At 31.2% G+C, this 23,121-nt stretch overlaps 1 protein-coding gene across 2 annotated transcripts in view; it reads right to left on the reverse strand.

Moving 5' to 3' along the window:
- Positions 1-22,049, reverse strand: part of LOC100213618 (polyunsaturated fatty acid 5-lipoxygenase) — an 89,592-nt gene extending 67,543 nt beyond the window's left edge. Inside the window, exon 1 of one of the 2 annotated variants that reach the window (XM_065811080.1) lies at positions 21,899-22,049. The gene's annotated coding sequence lies outside the window, so the exon portion shown is untranslated. Of the gene's footprint in view, positions 1-19,716; positions 19,930-21,898 lie in introns of those variants that run through there. The other variant, XM_065811081.1, reaches the window with a different exon arrangement.
- Positions 22,050-23,121: the final 1,072 nt, after the last annotated feature.

The raw sequence follows: 23,121 nt of genomic DNA on the forward strand, positions 1-23,121 counted from the left end.
TGCATGGAGTAAGTTATCTATACATAATGCTAAAACGTGAAAATTACCAACAGTTTACACGCATAATTAGCTTCTCTTTTTTTTATGCATTAACAATGTTTATATTTGATTTACATGAATAGTTAGAATGTAAAACATTTTGTTTTGAAAAAAATAAAAAAACATTACGTTTCAAAACTTTTGTCTGTAGGCTTCAGTAATTTTACTTATCCAAGAATAATGATATAAATTTATTAGTTGGACCATCATGTAACAACATGTAAAATTTAATTTATAAGTTCTCTAACCCATATTGATAAATAAACAAAAATCTAAAATGAGGTAAAATGGATATACAGGTAAAATGATAGTGGGTTAAAATGGATATATATATAAAATATATATAATCCTATTAACATTATAGAATTTTGTTACAAAATCATAAGCTACATGACATTTATTTATATACTTAAGCTCACTTGCTTTTAAATATAGTATTATATATTTTTTCAGTAACATATAATAGTTTTATATAATGTTATTGAACTATTTACATTAAGATCATAATTCAAATTTGTTTTCTTTGAATAGCTAGGGTAAATATATTTTATTTTATTATCATATTTTACTTTATAATTAAACTATATATATTTTATATAATTAAAAATAATTTTATAATATTTTAGATAAAATAATAAGACTGAAATAAACTATCATGCGTAAAATAAAATATCAATGCAAGACTATTGGTACATACAATCATAACAAATTAATGACTGCCACACAGCTTGTTAAGGAAGAGAAGTCAGTATACAATGTATCAAAGTCTTCTGACCAAAAAGGGCAGATTTTTAACAGCTCAAGATGTTGTCGCAAGGTTGCAAGAAAAAGAGAAGAACAAAACTAAACAGAAGACTGTATCAGTAAGAAAAAAAAACTGCTAACCATAACCAATACAGTTTGACCTTTTAAATTCATGAAAAGCAATAAGTGTGATATATGTATCAAATATATTATGACTATCCGTATTACCCCACCAGTAGGGTAATATGGATATATGAAAGGTGTTGCTAAAAAAGGATTAGTAAGTTGGTTATTGAAAATATATTTATATTCTACTCGTGAAAATGCGAAATAACTTCATTGTAGCCGTGGTGCAGTGATTTGAGTTCTTTCTCAGAATCAAGAAGTCTGAGTTTTAATTTTTGCTCTGCCAAGATAAACTTCATTGGTAAGGAATAGTGTTCTATTATATATAGTTCTATTTAGTTAAATTGCTCTTCCACGTTAAACTTCCAAGTTAAATTGCTCTTCCACGGTACTTTGTGATAAGACCCTTAGTTCTTCTTAGAGCACCTTAACAACTAAAAAAAAGTCCACGTAGGCGATTGTAATTGTTGTATAGGCTTTCCAAGTTAAGTAGAATCTTTAAATTGTTAGTTTGCTCTTCTGTAGACATAGACGGCGTTTTTTGTATTTTCATCAACAACTATGGTTTTAAATAAAGTGGATCTTCACGGGTAAAATCTACTGTATTACTAAAATAAACATCCCATTCATCAATTGTTTTTGACATTTAAATGATCTTTCTCTTTTTTCAATTTACTTATTGACATCTGATTCGCCTGTAAATGGGCTGCCTTGTAATTTTAAACAAGCTAAGTTATAATATCTCTTTGACGCCTAATCCAATGCTTCCAGTTCTTTATACTAACCCGCTCTCTCTCAGTTGTTTCTGTCACTAGTTCCAACTGTTTTATATTTTTGTATAACTACTTTATATTTTTAAACGTTTTAACAATGAAACACATTTTCCGAAATATTTCTAAATTACATGAATTTGATTTTACAATGGTTTAGATATTTAAGCATATTACCACGAGGAATATTTGTTATCGACGGTATTTCCGAAGCCGATTACAATGAGTGCCACGCTGACGCTAAAATTCAATGTTATTTGTAATTGTTATTTCATTATTGTATCTTTTTCCAAACCCATATTACTTTTTTATTTTCTGTTTAAGAAAAATAGCTAAATTTTACTAAACTATTTGCAAGAATGATGCAATCATCAAACTTTTTGTATGTGTATTTATAAACTGCTTCTATGACAACAATGCAGTCAATCTTATTTTATGAAAATCTCCAAAAGATAATTTGTTGTTGATTTTATTAAAGAAAAGTACAAAAACAGCAATGAGTAAATGCATCTTTGTATGATAAAATTCGTCAATTACTGGGAGATTTCTAAAGAAGTTTATTAATTTTAATTATAAATCCAAATTTAATTTGCATAAATTATAACACAAAGTTGCTACATAAATTTTTAACATAAAATGCTACATAAATATTTAACATAACTTTATACGCAAAAAATACGCCGGAAAGATTTCTTGTTTTTAAGTTTTTTTGATATTTTTAAAATGTTAAAAATTGAAGTAGAAGATCAACAAAAAAATAAAAACGGGAGGCTGAATAAGTGCAAATTTCAAAAGTGCAAACTGGCATAAGTGTGAACTGGCATACGTATGAAGTGTCATAAGTGCGCCAAAAGAATTTGACATAAGTTCGAACTGGTATAAGTGCAAAGCAATTGAAAAAACTGGAATAAGTGCGAATCGGCATAAGTGCAAACTGGCATAAGTGCGCCAAATAAATTTGCAAACATTGCCATAAGTGCGTATTGGCATAAGAGCAAAGCCGCTGCAAAAACTGGCATAAGTGCGAACTGGCATAAAAGCAAATTAGCATAAGTGCGCCGAATAAAGTTGCATAAATTAACATATAATACTGGCATAAAAGCGAGTTGGTTTAAGTGCGAAATGCTAATTTGCACTTATACCTAATTGCACTTATGCCAATGTTTGCAAATTTTTTTGGCGCACTTATGCCAGTTCGCACTTAATAAGTTTTTGTACCTGCTTTGCACTTATGCCAGTTTGCCCTTATCCAAGTTGCGTCAGTTCACGCTTACGTCAACTTACGTCAGTTCACAATAATTTTGTTACAAACTAGCATAACTAAATTTTCATTTTATAAAACTATAAAACGTATAATACTTGATATTTGCGTTAACAGATAGAATTTGCCTCATCAATAACTATTTTTAGTTATTTTTAGTTTTGCTTGTATATTTTGATCTGGTGATACGCATTTGTAACTTGATTTTTATTATTATTTGTAAGTTAAAAAAAGACTGTGAAATCAGTGCTCATAAAGTTTTTAACATTTGGCTTTTGATACGTGAATTTGAAATGGGACATGGTAAGCGTTTAACGAATGAAAAAATAGCTACAATCAAAGCAGACAAAGCATACTTTGTATGCTTTGGTTGCAGCTATTTTTTCATTCGTTAAACGCTTACCATGTCCCATTTCAAAGATGCAGGCTTATCTAATCGGGAAATTGCAAAGAAAATTAAAAGATCTTTAAAAGTGGTTAATAACTACTTCAGGATTAGCGTTAGTTATGGAGCATACAAGGCTAGTGGTGGCAAACGGTAAATTGATCATTGTACTAAACGAGTTATTTTACGTAGTGCTGCTGCTCAGCTTATGACTGCATCTCGAATTTGTGCTAATTTAAAACTACCTGTAACTGTTCAACGTGTGAGACAAATCTTACACAAAGTTTCAAACACAGTTTGGAAAAAGCGCAAACCAATGCTAACAGTTCGTCATAAAGAAGCTAGATTACAATTTGCAAAAGAACACATTGGCAGGAAGAGTGGCATCAAGTTCTCTTTAGTGATGAAAAAAAATTCAATCTAGATGGTCCTGATGGCTATCAATGTTACTGGCACGATCATGGAAAAGAGGAAGAAACTCGGATGAATTTTTCGTAAATTTGAGGGTGGAGCTGTTATGGTTTGGGAAGATTTTTCCTTTGCTGGAAAACTTACACTGACATGGATTTCAACAAAAATGAATTCACAGGACTACATTGACTAATGAGAAATTGGTTTGTTGAATATTGTTAAGAACTGATGGGTAAAAATTTCACTATTCAAAAGACAATACTGCTATCCATAATTCAAATCTTACAATATCTTAGTTTAAAGAGAAAAAAATATTCACATAATGAAAAGGTCCGCATGCAGTCCAGATTTAAACCCAATTGAAAATCTATGGGGAATACTTTCTAGAAAGGTTTATGAAAATGGTAAGCAATTTGATTCCACATTGGAGCTGAATACTAGTATCAGAAAAGCTTGGAATGAAATATCTATAGAAACTACCCAAAATCTTGTGACTAGTATGTCACAAAATTTTGGGTAGTTTCTATAGATATTATATAGGTGTTCATTCAAATTGAATACTTTTAATTTTTTTCCCATTTGTAACATACCAATATATAATTTTTTTAACTGTAGTAGAAGATAATAAGAAATAAAGTGGATCTAATAATGGTTTCACTGCCATTTTTTTAAAATTAGAACGAAAAATGATGGCGAGGCTAATTCTGTTTTTTCCGCTGCAGTATTGACAAAATACAACGTGGTCGCATTGTGCAATTTTACGTGAAGAGTAAAAATCTCATTACAGTAAAAATATATTACAATATTTTTACAAGTGAATAAAAATTTAATATAAATTTTTTTTAGTGGGAAGTAAAAGTTTATTATTGCTTAAAAACCTAATTGTAAAAATCTCATACTACACCAGAATTTATTTAGGGTAAAAAAGTTCTCTGTATTATTTGGCTTGACAAAAGCGAATTTTGCATTTTCATTTAAGTTGCATAAAAGCTTTTATATTAAAAAAATTGAGTTCAAAGTTGAGAAATTGAGTTCCAAGGTCGAGATCAAAATAAATTAATTTTATTGATTTTTAAGGATGTTGGATTTTTCAACTATTTTTACAATATCTAATAAACAAAGTTAGGAATTTAATGTTATGGTCATAAAATGAAAGTTCCAGCATGGCAAATTGGCAACAAAATATATATATTTTTTTTAAACATCTTCGCTTCCAACAAGGCTGCAAGCAGCCACTAATTAAAGTTGGAAGTTACTGAAAGAGAAAAGATGAAGATTGTAGAACAAGATAACGATTGACAGATGACTTAAAAGATTGCAAATTATATGAATCAGGAAAGCAAAATGAAGGAAGTGAATTCCAAAAAATTGATGTTCGAGGAAAAAAACTAGACGAATAAGAGTTTTTATAGCACTTAGGAACAGTCACAGAAAAAGGATGACACTTAATTGAATGACGAGTAACACGAGAATGAATTTTAGTAGATGGCACAAGAGACGCTAGCTCTTTAGAGCAGTGCCCATTATAGTATTTGTAGAAAAGAGAAAGTGAAGCAACATTACGACAATGTGATAATGGTTGGAGGTTGGCTGCAAGAGCAGGTCCAACTATATTTACAATGCGTTTTTGCACCTTGTCTAAAAGAGAAAGGGCATCATTAGAAGATCCGCCCCAGATAAGGCAACAGTATTCCATACAAGGCCGGATTTGAGATTTATAGAGATAGAGAATAGAATCCAAAGTAAGAAAGTGGCAAGCTCGATAAAGAGATGCAACCTTAGCAGATGCTAATTTTGCAACTGATTTGATATATGTTTTCCAAGAAAGATTGGGAGTAAGAGTTAATCCTAGAAGATGAAGAGTAGGTGACTCATCGAGTACATCACCGTTCATAAATATAGGAAGATCTAAATTATTGCGATAACGATTGACTGAAAAAAATTGAGTTTTATCTGAATTAAAGTTCACCAGCCGCTGTGAGCCCCATGCTGTAGCAGAAGTAAGATCCTTTTCAAGCTCAAATGCCCCCTTCAAGCAATCAGAGGGTGTTGGTTTTTAATCACGACAAGAATAAATGGTAGTATCATCTGCAAACAATGCCACCTTAGATGTGAGAATATCTGGAAGATCGTTAATGTAAATTAAAAAGAGTATAGGGCCAAGTATAGAACCTTGAGGAACCCCTGAAGTTACTGAATAAGAGGTTACAGTAACTCTTAATAACTCTTCACCAACTCACTAATTTGGGAGTAAACATAAAGCAAATAAAAGAGCTAAAGTGAGAAAACAATTGACAAAAGATTTAAAAAGTTGTAAATTGTTAGAGACACAAAAATTGTGAGGTGTACCAGGTATCTGTGTACAGCAAGACATACAAGGTAACTGTTTATTGTATGATGTAAAATGTTTCTGCATACTACATGGTGTACAAGGTATCTGTGTTCTGAAATGTGTACAAGGTACTTGCATACTGCCAGGTGTACAAGGAAATAAAAAATTGATGATTGAATGTTTTTAGAGCATGTTACAGTAAAAGGATGTGGCTTAGCTGAATGACAAGTCACTATCAACCATGTAGTACATGTTGAAAAATGAAATAAATATAACCTTGTGACAATAAGACAAAAGAGTTACAGAGAAGAGTGTTGTCTATCGAGGACAACTTTTATGCTACGATTAGAAAGGAAGGATTCAATGATCTTAAAGATGTTACCGGATACACCATAAGAAGAAAGCTTATGGAGACGACCAGCGTGCCAAACTTTATCAAAAGCTTTTGAAATGTTAAGAGCGATGGCCTTAACCTCTCCACCTTCATCTAATGCACGATAAAACCTGTCAGTTATTAATGTTAGCAAATCAGCTGTAGAACGAGAAGATCGAAATTCAAATTGATGGTCAGAAAGTAAGTTATTAGATTTAAGATGAGAAATTAAGTGTTTGTTAATTAAAGACTCAAAAACATTGCTAATGGTAGGAAGAAGACTTATGGAGCGGTAGTTAGACGAATCAGATCGCTCTCCAGAATAGGAATAACAGATGCCGCTTTCCAGCAGGCTGGAAAACAAGACTCTGATAAGCACTTGTTCAATAGTTTTGAGAGTATAGATGACAGCTCCGGAGAACACTTCTGCAAGACAATAACAGGTATGTTGTCCGGGCCACAAGTTATAGAAGAGTCTAGGCAGGAAATCACTTTAGATACAGATGCTGGAGTGATATGAATGTCAAGCAATGGATCAACATGTTTGTTGGCAATATCAGGTAGAACGCAACTAGCGGAATCAAGAGATGATACTGATGAAAAGTTTTTAGCAAACAATTCGGCTTTGTCTTTAGATGAGGTGACAAAATCTGAACCATACAAGAGAGGTGGAATTATAGATTTGCCTATATTATTAATATTATTACAGATTCTCCAGATGTCACGAGAGCCTAATTTTTGAGAGAAAATACGAGATTTCATGACTTGAGAATAGCGGGTTTTGGCGTTAGACAAAACCTCTTTACAATTGTTTCTAGCAGTAATAAACAGACGTCTGTTTTCTGGAGAACTGTTTTGCTGATAAATATGGAAGTAACGGTTTCGATTGGCAATCGCAGCAGCACAGTGTGAGGAAAACCATGGAGGAGAGTGAGGCTTGACCTGGAATCGTTGAAGGGAATAAAAGATTCCAGCCTGAATCCACGAAGTTATGTAAGAAGCACATTTGTCGACAGGAAGACGAAAGACTTCTACCCAAGGGACATCACGAAGAAAATTACGTAAACAGTCCCAGTCAGCTTTAAGGTGGTTGTAAGAGGTACAATCATAGGGGGATTCAGATGATGAAGAAAAATGAGATAACAGTTAGAGAGATCAAACCTTTATTAAAAGCACCTAAGGGTGAATGCGGAGAAACTGAGCACCGACTAGGATCAGAAACAAGACATAAGTCGAGTATAGAAGGTAAATGATTCGGGTTGTCTGGAAAGCGAGTGTGAAAGTTGACTATTTGAGTTAGGGATAGAGCAAAGAAAAAATTGTGGGCTTTAATGCCTGCAGAGTCACTGACACTAGAACGAAGCCATTCAGTGTGATGAGCATTAAAGTCACCGACAACAACAATATTAGCTGATGGATAAAGAAAGTGGGCTTGGTCAATTTGATCAGAAATAATATCAAAAAAAGTACAGTCTTGAGATGGAGGAGGGCGATATAGAACAAAGAGAAAGGCAATAGAGTGAAGTGGTGCTAAATGAGAGCACATAAAAGAATAGTCTTTTGATTCAAACCTAGTTTTCCGACAAATGGGTGAATTCTTACGAATGTAAATGCCCAGGCCAAGCATGTGACTATTGGAGTCTTTACGAATTAGAGGCAGATAACCATCAACACTAAGATCACAAGATGAGACAGCCGAACTCAAATTAGTCTCACAAAGAGCAAGTAGGTCTGGTGAATTTTGCAAGAGATAAGACTCAACAGATGAAAAGTTACTTCGAAGACCACGAATATTAGTGAATTATAGGTTCAGAGAACTTGGTGATGATGATGGTTTTTTGTGTTTTATAGTTTTTGGTACTTTATTCATTTCTAAATTAGATTGAAGAACTTGACTCGAAGCATAGATAGTACTCAGAACACCGTTTAATAGCCCAAGCAATTGCCTCATTACTACTAATAAACCCTAAGTAACAAAGGGCTCCAAATGTGGCCTCCGCAATTCACACCAAAAGTACAAACAGGGACACCATCCATGCGCAACATGGCACTATTATTACTTTGATATTTTTTAGCTGTTGATGGTATCAGCCTCTCTGAGAGCTACCACAGAGTTCGGGAAACCTGACTACCAGCCGGCCTCAGAACCATAAAACTGAGTTTTAGAGCTGTACCCTCATTAGGAGATAATAGAATGAGTTGCCTAGTCATAAAAACAGAGTCACAAGCAAAACCCACGCAATATTAAATTTTGATCATAAATTGACAATTTAATTATTTATTATAAACATTTTTTCAAAAATGATTTCGTCCTCTAAGGCTTAGAATTGAATTTTCCAATTTTCAACATTCGTTTTAAAAATAAAACTACTAATTTATTCGAAAATTTTCGATGTTATTCACGTTTATTCGATAAACAACTACTCCAACGAAATTATTTCAATTAAATATTTAAAACTTTTGAAATATATCATATAAAACGAAACTTTGATGTCAATTTTTTAACATTTGTTCCGACCTAATCTTTAAATTGTTTGTTTACTTTAAAACAAATGTGAAATTATTTTTCATTACAACCGCTGGGGGGTGGCAAATATTTTCACCTCCAATTTGGCGGCCGCAGCCAGTTGGGACGCAGAAACCACTGGGAGCGGTCTTCAAAGCATTTTGCCTCAAGTATTTCTTCTGGAGGCGGTCACCTATGGCTTTCTCCTTCCTATTGGCATCGGTCTCTAAAACATTTTGTGTCCAAAAAAAACCAATGGCTCCATCCGCCAATAGAAAAGCGAAAGCCACTGGAGTCGGAAGCCAGAACATTTTGCCGCTAAAAACTTATCGGGAGGCTGGAAAAAATGGTAGTTTTGATCATTTTAATTTTAAATAAAAAAAAGTTTAAAAATAAATATAATTGAGAAAAATGAAAAATTTCCACTTTTATTACTTGTTTCCGATTACTTTTCCTATTACTTTTTTCACTTTCTACTTTTCCTATTCCTTTCTTCGGTAACTTGCGAGGTGACCACAGTTGAAAAATACCAGGCGCGTGCAAAAAATAAATTTATGGAATTTAAATGGGTTTTTCTAAAAATTCGTTTGAACCAATATTTTTAAAAGTTTATTCATATTAAAATAGCATATGCAAAAAACTAAGTTATGAAAATTATTAAAAATATTTGCATTTTTACATCACAAATTTTTTTCGTAAGAATGAATTCAATTCAACAAAATCTTTTTCAATTTTTCTGCGAATACTGAGCAGTTATTATTTCTTAAATTAGATTTAACAAAAAAAATGGTTGCCAAATTTTCATTGTAAGTTCCCTTCGTTTTAAATATCATCGGCAATCAAAAACATTCATTCTATAAAACCATTTTTACCTGGCAAGCATAAAGCAGCACCCACCAATTTTAATAAATTGTTGTAAGGAACCTGATTGTCTTTGAAATGAGAACTCATCGCTTTTCACATTAAACAGGCTGTTCCAAGAAGAAAGTTTGCCTTCGTGCAATATAAATTAATTCTCGGAATTTTGTGAAACAATTTATTGTCATCGAATATTGTCATTGACTTTTTCAAAATAGTTTCAATAATTTCACTCTATTCAACTTTACAGTTAAGTACCATTTAAAAACTTTAATCTGATTAAAGTAACGTTTCCATTCATCTATATAATTTATCAATTTATCTATATATTCTATCCATTCATCTATATATTCTTTGGTAACTTGCAAATGCTGTCTTAAAATGAAATTTATAATTCTTTCTTCTTTTCTAGATTTTATCCGGTCCTTCAAATCCTTTAATACAACAACTTCAGCAGCAAAAATACTATCTTTCTCAATTTTTTTACCATGTTGTAAAATACAATGGCTTGACTGTGAACAAAAGGTAGAACTATTTCTCGAAATCAAAAAAACAAGTATCACCTTTAAACAATTTTCTACTCTTAAAAAGTATGATCTTAGTGGCTGATATAACTTAAGCACTCTTTCGGTAGCTCAAAGTAAGGTCAACCAAGGAACCTTTGAGAATCCTAAAATTTTACACCGGCCATTTTCGCAAAAATTTTCAAAACTAGAAACTCAAACAACAAGCTGTAAAAAAAAAAAAAAAGAGAAAAAGTTTCTTATTGTCCTCTAATTTGGATGTTTTGTTCAAAAAAAGATGATAAGCAAATAAATAGAATTCACAAAAAATCTCTGAGTATAGTCTATAAAAGATTTGATTTGTCTCTGGACAAATTATTAAATTTTGATAATAGTCCAAGAATCCATCTAAGAAATTTGAGGTTTCTTATGATGGAAGTTTTTAAATCTATTAAATGTCTAAATCCAATATTTATGAAAAATTTTTTACGTTAAAAAATCTTACGTATAAACTCCGTTATAGCAAAAAACTCATTCTACCTCCTAAAGGCTCTACATATAATGGTTCATGCTGTACGTTATATAGAGCCACCTTGCTCTGGAACACTCTAAGTAGTGAGACCATATCCTAAAAAAGTCTTGAGGTTTTCAAAAAACAAATCAAAAATTGGTATGGTAGTAGTTGCGTTTGCAAAATTTGTCGTTTTTAAAATTTTGTTGTATTTTATACTGACTTATATTTTTAGCTAAGATTGTATTGTTATAAATATTTTTTTTAAATTGAAGCAATTGTAAATTTTTATAACATTTTTTAATTTTTAATTTTTTTTTGAAACAATTGTAATTTTTTTTTATGACATTTATATGTGTGTGTACTGTCTATAGTTAAATGTGTTGATTTAAATTAGTTTTAGTGTTAACTAAAATTTTCACGTATATATCAATGAGGCATCAATTTATACAATCAACTACCATAAAAGAAAGTTCAATGAAGCTGTAGATAACTTCAAAGAAATCAATTCTGAAAAAGTAGCACCAGGACAAGGAGGCTAATTTTTGGAGAATATGGAAGACTCAACACAACCATTATCAGTTATTCCAGATGATTTGATACTGCTACATGAAGCTTTCAAAACACTCAAACATTCAACCAAAAAGTACTTATTTTATCCCTTATACCACCACTACAAAAATAAACGAAAGAATATCTTATGAAAACTTTTAAATGTAAGTAAGACTATTTAATTTAACAGCACCTGATTTATTATTTTTTATCCTCGAAAAAATAGTTAACTTTCTTTTTTTAGCTACACAATTGATTTGGCCAGAAAGCAAAGAAAGGAGAAACAGAAGCACTTACATTTAAACAAAACAAGAAATTAACTCGTTAAAAAATGAATATGAACCTTGCAAAACGCTTCCTAAGTTATTTACATTTGCACTTATTCAAGATAAGGTTTATGAGACAAGCAAAATTACTTTAACCGATAGACATCAACAGGTACATTATTTACATACAACTCCTTTTTCTATCATGCCAAATTCAGGTATTTGAAATTAAATATAATGTGTTTGATGATTTCTGATGCCATTTGCAAATCGATCATATTGTATGCTTTGACGCACCGCTTCTTATGCCTTGTTTCCAAGAATGAGTATTTAAAATATCAATAAATTATTCTAAATATTATCTTATTCTATTTTAAATATTTATTTTTATTTCGTAGATATTACCTAAAGCTATTCTAACAATAGCAAAGTGGCAAACCATAAACTCGTATCAAAGCTATTGTAAATCAATAAACCAATCTGTTTTATCAGATTCATCGCTCTGGAAAATTCCTAAATCAATTAAACCAAGCTAACAGCATTCACTAGCAGGCCTTGATTATACGACGTGTGTAGACATAAATGAGTTTATTTTTATAATGAAATGTGATGCCATTGCGTCCACACATGAAAGCAAATTTAAAGATATAGAAAGACGTTTAGAAAAGGCAAATAGGTATTTAAAGACTACGCATGGTTTGTATTGCATAGAAAAGTCAATTATTACTTCAAACTGTATCAACTGTGATTTGAGTAATTCTAAAGATAACGAATTTAAAACTTTTTAACACTTGCTCGTCGCATCCGGAAAAGTGTGATGACTGCACGTTACCTGGAGAATGATTGCCTGTTACCTGCACGTACCTGTTACCTGCACGTTACCTGGAGAATGATTACCTGGAGAATGATTACACGTTACCTGGAGAATGATCTAGAGATGATTGAAAATCTAATCCAGAATCTTCCTGAAATGAAGAGAAAAAAGAGCTTAAATACGACACTCTCAAAAATATTGAATCTATATATTCTTGAATGAAGCATATTCTTCGATACGTACAACAAAACAAAACCAAAAAAAATGCTATGAGCCAAATTAACAAAGAGACCATCTTATGGTTTAGTGGTTGGTCTCAAAAAATACTTTCTGTTGAGTTCAGAGAAGTACAAAAAATGTCAATGCATATCTGCTTTGTTTACAAAAATGATGTTGGTGAATTAAAGAAAAGAGTATATTACACAATAATACAAAAAAGTGATCAGGATGAAAGAGACACTTTATGCGTTGCTGACCATGTAGTTGACCAGTTTACTCAAGATATTCAAAGCGTAAAACAGATATACAAAAAAAGTGATAATGGTGAAAAGAATATAGTTATTACAACTATTGCTAAAAAACAAAAGCCTTGAAATTAAATTGCATGTTAGGTGGAGGGGGTAATAACTTAGGCTTTTGTAATGTAAAATGATATAGTTTGCTTTTTTATCCACAACTAAATTTTATAAATCATTATCTGTTTTTATTTTAGGGTGCTATTCAGCTAACTCAGTTGCCGAAACGTTGTTTCGTATTTGCAAGGTGAAATGCGTACACCTCTTAAGATATTGTTACAATGACTCACAAAAAGGTAAAGTCAAATGTGATCGCAAAAGTGCTGTTGCTAAGAGATACATTAATGCATATATCAACGTTCTACATCAGCCCAGGATATTAAGAAAGAAATTTTGTTTTTGGAGGTCCAAAAGGTTCAAAAGTATCAGTGGTTGAAATTAGGAAGTTAAAAAGTAAATGATAGCAAGATAACGAATATCAGTTTAATTCATTCAATTTCATATAACGATAATGAAATGACGCTATAGCAATACTTTAATTGTGGTAAAGGTAAAACAGTTCAGTTTTTAGGATTTGAATTTGTTTTTAGTTAAACAGAGATAGAACCTTTTGATGGTGGAGAAATTTTTACAGCAAATAGAAATCAAAAGAAACGAAAAGATAGCTGTCTTAACACTGGTGAACTGTCACTGCAGCGAGCCGTTGTGTCTTTGTTACTGATATGTTTTTTGATACTGAAGTTGACCTTCGAAGCCATCAGAATGAAAATGCACACAGCACCCAAAACAAAAATACATCAGTGGATTCAGTTTTATTACATCTTGCTGATTTGCTTATTTGTTCGTCTAACTCCAAATCTCTCAATGGAGTTGATGCCAAAGCGATAGTTACTAAAAATAAATTTAAATTTGAGCGCAATAATAATATTACAGGTGGGCTATATCTATACGTAAGCATATAAGATTTACAATTCAGCAGAAAGATTTTTTATATAAAGAGCTTATAGCTGGAGAAGTAACAGGACATAAAACAACACCAGAAAAAGTTATCTTCAAAATGAGGACGATGAAAGATAAAAAAAGTGTCAAATCATATAGTCCTACTCAATACCTTAGTCGACAGCAAATTCTCTCTTTAGCAGAATGTCCAAAAAATACCAGCAAGGTTTGCTTAAAAAACTTGAACAAGTTGAAGCTATTGAGGACTTTACAGAAGAATTAGCAGAAAACGTATTTGCAAATGACATTGAAAGTATAACTAACGAGATTTTAGCCAATGTTGAAAAACTAAGTAATGTAAACGCTAGGAGTTTTGAAAATCAATTATTTTTTTACTTAATATATAAAACTTGATACTATATTCGTTTGTAAAAGTTCAACACTTCCTCTCATTTCAAACAACTTATTAAAATTTTTAAATTTCTATCATTTCAAACAACTTTTTTAAATTGTGCGGCCGTGGCGCAATGGTTAGAACGCTTGCTTAAGAAGCATGAGATCCAGGTTCGAAACGAACTCTGGACATATACTCGCATCACGGTAAGAAAGGTACTCGCATCACGGTAAGGTCTGTGACAAGACCGTTAGGACTTCTTGGGGCACCTAAATATCAAAATAAAAAAAGTATAATAAAAAAAAAAATGCATGCAGAGGCGAATCTACAATTAAAATGAGGGGAGAGGGGGGGGGGGAGGAAATCCTTAAAAAGTACCGACTGGCTTCCCAAAAAAAAAAAGGCCCTCAAAACAAAAATATAACCGACTGAATAGTGTTAAATACCCGACTAGCCGACTAAATTCGTAAAAAACCGACTATAACTTGAAAATCACCTTCCTTGGGGAGGAGGAGGTGTGTAACATCCCACCGTAAAATCGCCTCTGACTGCATGAAGTTGCTACATCGAAACATGGAAAGCTTAGAAAAAAATCAACGTTTTATAAAACTTTAAATCGCTTTGATAATGAGTCCGGTTATCTAATAGCTTTATAGTGGGTTATTAATTTAACTCACAAATCATTGATAGTTTTTTTAGAGTTTTATTAAATTAAAACACAGTATATATATATTTAATTAGCTTAATATATTAATATAGTAGTTAATATATTAAGCTAATTAAACATAGTAATTAAATATATCAACAGCACCATTATAGAAGGCAAATAATCATAATTAGTGGTTAAAGAATAAAGTTAATACATAAAATGTAGTAAATAAAAAAATAGTAACATCACTAATAATGTCCTTTAGTTGTTTATCTACATTTTTGTGGAAATGTAGATAAATGTAGATTTTTTAGAGTTTTATTAAATTAAAACACAGTATATACAGTAGTGGACAAAACATTTGCAACCAACATCGAACAATGCTAAAAAGTGTTCCTAATTTAACATGTTTTAAAAACGAAACGAACTATACTACCTCAGCAAACAGTTCAGGAGTCTGGAGTCATAGCATGCCATGACATGAGCAATCAGCTGACAGGTGACAGCATACAGGCAGAATTTCGTTGACAAGTGCCATTTTGCAGCGGACAAAACAAGTGCAACTTTTTTGGTTTGTTTCATTTTCTTAAGTCTGGTCCGTGTCAACATCACGGAAGTTTTTAATAATTAAAGGAAGTATCCAGAAGTTTCCAGAAGTTTCCAGAAACTTCCAGAAGCTTCCAGAAGTTTCCAGAAGAAGCATCTGGAAGTATCCAGTAGCATCCAGAAATATCCAGAAACATTCAGAAGCATCCAGACGCATCCAGAAGCTTCCAGAAGCATCGAAAAGAAGCATCTAAAATCTTCCAGAACAGGTTCACACAGGTTCATTTTACTATATAAGAGACGTAAATCGACATGTAATTCAGTCAGTATATGGAAGTCAATCAGTCAGTATTATCAAGACAGTTTATCGAAGTGAGTTTTATCAAAGTGTTTTATCGAAGAACATCAATACAAGAAGTGAAATACAACAAGTGTTTCATTACATCAATACAGTACACATCCAACCAAGACGTTGTGTTCCGCAGAGAATTATTGTATCATTACAGGGTAAATGTAACACGGTAAGCCTTGAGAAGCGTGATTATTTATTTTTATTATTTTTATGACTTCAAGTGCAAAAATGGCTCCCGACAGTCTTGGATTGGAACTAAGAAAGAAATTTGGCGATTACGTTAGTGGAATGTCACAAAAAAGTATTTGTGATAAATATCGCGTGAAAAAATGGGCCGTATCAAGACTATGTTCCAAATATCGTTCTACGGGGAAGTTGGCAGCAGATAACAAAGGTGGAAGACCACGTTCCACCATTTCTAGAGAGGATTCTATGATCGTCAGATCCGTCAAGAAGGATCCCTGGATATCATCAGTCGAGATACAAAAGCAATTAGAGCTGCCTGTATCAGACCGAACAATCAGACGACGTGCTGTTGAAGCCGGATTGTTTTCTCGACGCCCTGCAAAGAAACCGCTGATTTCACTAAAAAACCAGAAGAAAAGACTCCTGCTTGCTACATCTCATATTGACTAGAATGTGCAGAAATAGCGAACTGTCCTGTTCAGTGATGAATCGAAGCTCAACATCATTGGGAGCGATGGCATTTGCCGTGTACGTCGACCGGCCGGAAAACGCCTCGATTTACGTTACTGCCATAAGACCGTGAAGCATGGTGGAGGCAATGTAATGGTCTGGGGATGTTTTTCTGCTAACGGTCTAGGTCCAATACATCGAAACGATGGAATAATGGACCGTTTCATGTATAAAAATATCCTGAAAGATGTTATGTTACCTCATGCTGAATGGAATATGCCAATAAAATGGGTTTTTCAGCAAGACAACGATCCGAAACACACTGTAAAAGTAGTCAAACAGTGGTTTCAAGACAACCACCTATCGATGGATTGGCCGCCTCAATCTCCGGATCTCAACCCTATCGAGAACCTGTGGGAGATCGTCAACCGCAGAATTAATCGTGAAGGTGTTCGTAATAAGGATCAACTGTTTGAACAAATCCAAAAGGCCTGAGCAGCGATTCCAAAAAGTTTCATTGATCACCTGATCGAATCTATGCCTCGAAGATGCAAGGCTGTGATCGACAACAAAGGATTCGCCAAGAAATATTGATAGCGAAATACAGCTTGGTCAACATTTTGTCAAGTTGCACTTGTTTTGTCCAGAAGGAAATCAACTTTTTTTAATACTTTTGATTAATTTATTAATTTTCGTGTACAAATAATGAACTTTGTGATGAATAAAAGTTGAAGAACTTTGTCTCTAAACAGTTACATAGCTATTTCTCTAAATTGAAAAAATGCAGCACTTTTATATAAAGAAACTAAATTTGCATTATTTGGTCGCACTCGTTTTGTCCGATACTGTCTATATTTAATTAGCTTAATATATTAATAGTAGTTAATAGTAGTTAAAATATTAAGCTAATTAAACATATTAATTAAATATATCAACAGCACCATTATAGAAGGCAAATAATCATATTTAGTGATTAAAGAATAAAGTTAATACATAAAATGTAGTAAATAAAAAAATAGCAACATCACTAATAATGTCCTTTAGTTGTTTATCTATATTTTTGTGGAAATGTAATTGGGAGTAACCAAAAACGAATAGTATATACCAGCTATAATACATTACATAACTGGAATTTACCATTTGAACATCTGTATATGGATTTTTAGAAAGCAAATTATGCCAAAAAATTAAAATTGTAACGTTTTGGCATTTTTCAGCGACATGTAAAAATTGTTATTTTGTTGTTTGAGTCAGTTTAATCCAAACACATTTCCACGAATTAGAATTACTTCAAAATCATTATAATTTCAAAAATATAAGCAGAATATAATTATATTTCATAATTATATTCTAATATAATTATATATCAGAAGTAAAAGTGAAATAAGTAGTTATTTTACAATTATATTTTCAGGCAAATACTTTTTTCGCTAACAAGCAAAATTATCAAAGTCATCCCAAAGGTCACAACATCACCCAACATTACCATCACCGACACCCAACCCATACCATCACCACACCCAAAGTCACATTAAAATCACATCAAAGTCATTTTTACGGTAATTGTTGAAAACGTCATAAGTCATACAAAAAAAAAATCATTAATTTTGTGGTTTAAAGATAAGTTCTCAACTATTAAGAGTTTAACAATAAGTTTGGCTTTTTTTGAAAGTTCTGACTTATGGTATTTGTTTTATTTTCATTTTACATTAAAAAAAAAAAATGTTGAAGTGCCTATTACTAAGTTTTAATCAAATTGGTTTTTAGACCATCCGCAGCTTACTACTAACTCTCGCCCCGTTAATTAATTTCGAAGAAAATAAAAGTTTAAATGTAAAATCTTTTTAATGTATGTTAAACGCGCAGACTTAACTAATTAAATCTAAGTAATAACATAAGTATCACTATCGTGACATATACGCAAAAAATTTCTACCACTGTTTTGATGTTTATTGGAATTTTAAACTTTTCGATATATGTTATATTTATAGCATCAAATTGATGCTATTGATGATCAATAGAACTTTAAAAATGTTTTATTTTGTATTTTAGAAAATTGGAAAAGATTTAAAAAATAAATAAGAATTAATACACAAGCAACAGGATTTGAATCCTCGCATTGAACTTTGGAAGCGCAGCGTATTTTGCAGAGCAACCTTTTTGGTTGGCACACTAACCTGCCAATTTTTAACACTATTTAATAATAATAAAAAAGACGGAATAACTTTATAAAACGGCAAATAAATGCCAATAAATTAAAATGAAGAGAGATTTTGCCGCTATGTAATTTTTAAATAAAAACAAAACAAAGTAACAATATCTAAAGAAATTTAAAAGTAACAATATCTAAAGAAATTCAAAAATGCTTTAATTTGTATTATAAAAAATTGAAAAAGATTTTTTTTTTTTTAAATGTGGTAGCTTAAGAACTTGAACCAGGGCGAATCACTTCAGAAACGCTGCAAGCTAACCACTTCGGCCTCAAAAACGTATTGTTCGGCAAATGTTTTAACACTATTTAATAAACAAAAGACTTTACAAAACGACAAATAAACGTTATAAATCAAGTTTAAGGATATGTTGCCACAACTCAGTTTTCAAGTAAAAGTAAAACGGCAAAACTTAATATAGCTTTAGCATTGCTTAGTTTCAAGTTTACATAAGTTAGATATTTGCATACATTTTCGTTCATATTTTCTTATAAAAAAAAGTGCTGGGACTCTTTCTCACCATTATTTGATTGTAATGGCTGCCGTGAGTTTTGTGTAAAACACTGACGAATGGGTAACGGCAGCATTAAAAATATTATAGGATATATAGGATAAGCTGCAAATCATTGTTTATAATAAGAGTCAGACAAAAAAGACGTTACAAAGTGAACAAAATTTGCGTAAAACGAGAGCATTTTATCGTTGAAGTTAAAAAGTATTATGAAATAATACTTTTGACTTCTTATTTATAGTTATTATTACTATTTGTTTCTTATTTATAGTTAAGTAGAGCGGCCGTGGCGCAGTGGTTAGAGCGCTTGCTTTAGAACCAAGAGATCCAGGGTTTGAAGAGAGCTTTGGGCATATTTTGCGCCATTAATAAGAAAGGAGGCGTGAACTTTCTATTTATGTGCTCTTCTGCGTAAAAAAAAGTAAATTCATTCATTAAATAATAATAAAAAAGGAGGCTTTTAATAACAACAAAAAAATATTTTTTATAACTTTAATTTTAAATTAAAATCACTTGTATATTCAAAACCAGCATTTAAATCGCTTCTTTTGAGTCTCATATTGGCATACGTGTATAAAAATTTCTCTAATAGTAAAGGGCCCTTCAAAAATTGTAGGATTCTAGTGGAACCTCAAGAACTCTAAATCCAAAAATATTTCATTAACTTTCTTTTATAAATATCAGATCATCATTCGTGTCTCGTACCCAAAATACTTTAGAACAGACACTAAATTTTACTTCGTGATGTAAATATTTATTTTAGTGTTTTCTTTTGTTACTTTAAAAAGAAACAATAAATATTTATTTAAAAACAAATTTCGGACTCACCTTGACTTATGCACTCTGAGTAAATTAATTTTAATAACAAAAGTAAAATTTTATTTAAATGCTATAGTTAAACTATTATCAGATGGCAAAAACAATTAGTCGCAACAAGTATATATTAAAATACATCAATTCACATGCCATACATTTATTTCACAAGACTATGTATGTTTTTATACTCTTCGATAGATTTCAAATTTAATCTAGTGATTTTAGTGTTAAAAAGCTATGATCCCAAAAAATTTTCGAACCCTCTAAAATATTATAAATTAAAATTTAAATTCTGCTGATAAGTTTTAATTTAGTGTGGAAAAGCAATAACATAAAACTTATAGCACAAACATTTAAGATTTTAGGGTATTGCTGGGCACAGGTTTTAGGGTTTTGCTGTTTCTGAGATATAATAATTGCAGTTTTTTACAAAATATTTTAATTTTATTTAAGCATAAAGATGCTCAAGTTTGAAATTTTCCTAATGTCTAGAAGTCACCTATCTTAAATAACAAAAAAAATGCCACCGCGATTCATAGCGCAGTTCAACGTAATATATTCCAAACTTAATATATAGTATTGCATTTTTGGATTACCTCTGTGAAAACAATCAATAAAAATCGTCAACAAGTTACTGTCTTTGAGTTATTTTTTTTCAATACTTTGTGGGTTTATATTACAGCTGGCAACCCGATTGGTCAAAAAATAATCGTTTTCAAAAGCCGACGCGTCAGTTTAATATATCAACAGTTTATAATCTGCAACTACAATGTGTATAATTAAGAAACGTGACATAAGACGTTAACAACAGCTTAATAACAGAAATTATAAGAGACCGGGTAAATAAAAAAATGCAATTGTTTTTATTGAGTATTTTTGGAGTAAATGCTCAGCTTTGCGATAATAAAAGTTTGAGCAATTTTGCTCACATTTTTATTCACGTAAAGCTGAGCAATTACTTCAAAAATGCTGACAAAAAGCAATTACTTTTTTTTATTCACCCTATGGCGTCTAAACGACTAACGTTTTAGAGACTTTTAAAATTTGTCAATCAAATTACGTTATTAAATTGTCTCGCAATTGTAATTGAAATAATCCCAGTGAAAAATTTTTTAAAATAATTTGTTTAAAAATCAATAATGCTTCCTTTTGTCTTTTATGATAGAAGGCTTTTAACTTCCATATAATGTTTAATATCACGATGTAAAGGTAAGCAGGTTAAGGGAGGTTGAATTGGCCGTAAATTTAGAGCGTAAAGTTTTTTTGACTTAAATCTCTTTAGGCACATAGCCGATTTTTTATAATAAATTAAAGCTAACTTGTTATAATGAAGTTATAAAATATCGATATAAAATAATCTAAAACATTTTTTATTAAAAATTTATCCAAAAACGCTCAGTAATTGCTAAGCTTTACTTAAATAAAAACTTGAGCAAAATTGCTTAAGTTGTTTTTCACGTAAGCTGACCAAAATTTCTAAGTAAAAGCAATTCCTTTTTAATTCACTCAGGCCTTATGTTTCAGGTATCTTGGTGTGTAAACTCAACAGACTATTTTGTAAACTCAACAGACGTTGATGTGTAAAGTGATGTTTAATTGATGTTTACACTCAACAGACTATTTTTTAATGTCACAAATACGTAAACATTTATTTAAGGTTAAATAAGTATACTTGTAATGTCAAATTTATAGTTACAAACAAAGTTTCAAAATTTAGTCTATATGCTGAGATTGTTGGGTGATAATTATAACCTATATCATCAAATTTAGATTGGTTATAATAAATTAACGGAATAACACATAATGCAATGTATTTCGTTTAAACTATACAACAAACAGATAAAAAAGAAAGAAATATAACAAAAAATTTTTAACTTACTTTTTATTAGTTAAAATTGTTTTTTACTGGTTAAACTTTATTTGCATTGTTTTAAATAAGTTATGCAGTTAAAGCAAGTGCGCCGTGAAGAATTTTCAAGTGTGGTATTTTATCTTATAAAAGAGATCACACAATACCGATCAATTGTTTTTTTTACAATAGATGACGACGCTATTTATAATAGATATCCATGCAGTTCTGAAATATTACCGGTAATTATATAGCTGATTGAAAAGTAGTTAAACACTGGCGCGTAACCAGGAACAAAACCATTCTTTAATAAGTTTATTAACTATTTGCCACATTTTTGCTGATAAATAAGTTCTTATTGTTCCTTCAATGGAAGTTGTTGCATTCTATGTTAACTATGTTTTTGAGCTTAATTGTCCTCAAAAATTGTTGCATTGGTGTTTGCATTGCAAGATAAAAATCCATATAGGGGTTGTCCATTAATTACGTAACGTTCAAGGGGGTGGGGGTAAAGGAAAGGGCTAGCGGTTTTGTAACCACACCTACAGGATTTATTATAAGAAGGTTCCTGCCTTTCATTGTTTACAAAATTGATGAAAAAAACGCTCAAATAAAAAAAATTAAACAATCAAGTCAAAGTGTCAAAAATTGTCAAATCAAGTCAAGGAAAAAAATTGTCAGATTTTGTGGTGAGTTTGCTGATACCACAAAGATCTATAGATACACAGTTGCTGATATCACAAAGATCTATAGATACACATTTGCTGATATCACAAAGATCTATAGAGACACAGTTTGCTGATATTTTTATTTTTTATTTTTTTTTCATTAACTATTATATTTCGCCGTTTAATAAATATAACAGTTTCCATAAATTTACAATTAAGTTAATGGCCGGAGCAAGAAGAAGGCATTGATTTGCCTTATCGCCGAGCACCGTGTTATAGTTTATAATTTTTACAAAGTTGTTTCAAAAATATATAGTATAAAAGAAATTGTTTACAAAATGTTTACAAAATATATAGAAAAAATAAAGTAAGATATCGTTTAATACATAATATCATAAATAGATTGGGTAAAAGTAAGAGTGAATATATAAAACTTTATATAAAAATATATAAAAGATAAGATATCGTTTAATACATAAATATATTGGGTAAAAAAAAAGAAAGTGAATATATAGAGACTTTTTTTTCCGGAAACAATGTTTGGGAATCTTCTCCACAAAAGTGGTCCGCGATTCTGAATTGAAT

The sequence above is a fragment of the Hydra vulgaris genome, chromosome 11 (genome assembly GCF_038396675.1).
Source record: "Hydra vulgaris chromosome 11, alternate assembly HydraT2T_AEP".
Classification (NCBI taxonomy): Eukaryota; Metazoa; Cnidaria; class Hydrozoa; order Anthoathecata; family Hydridae; genus Hydra; species Hydra vulgaris.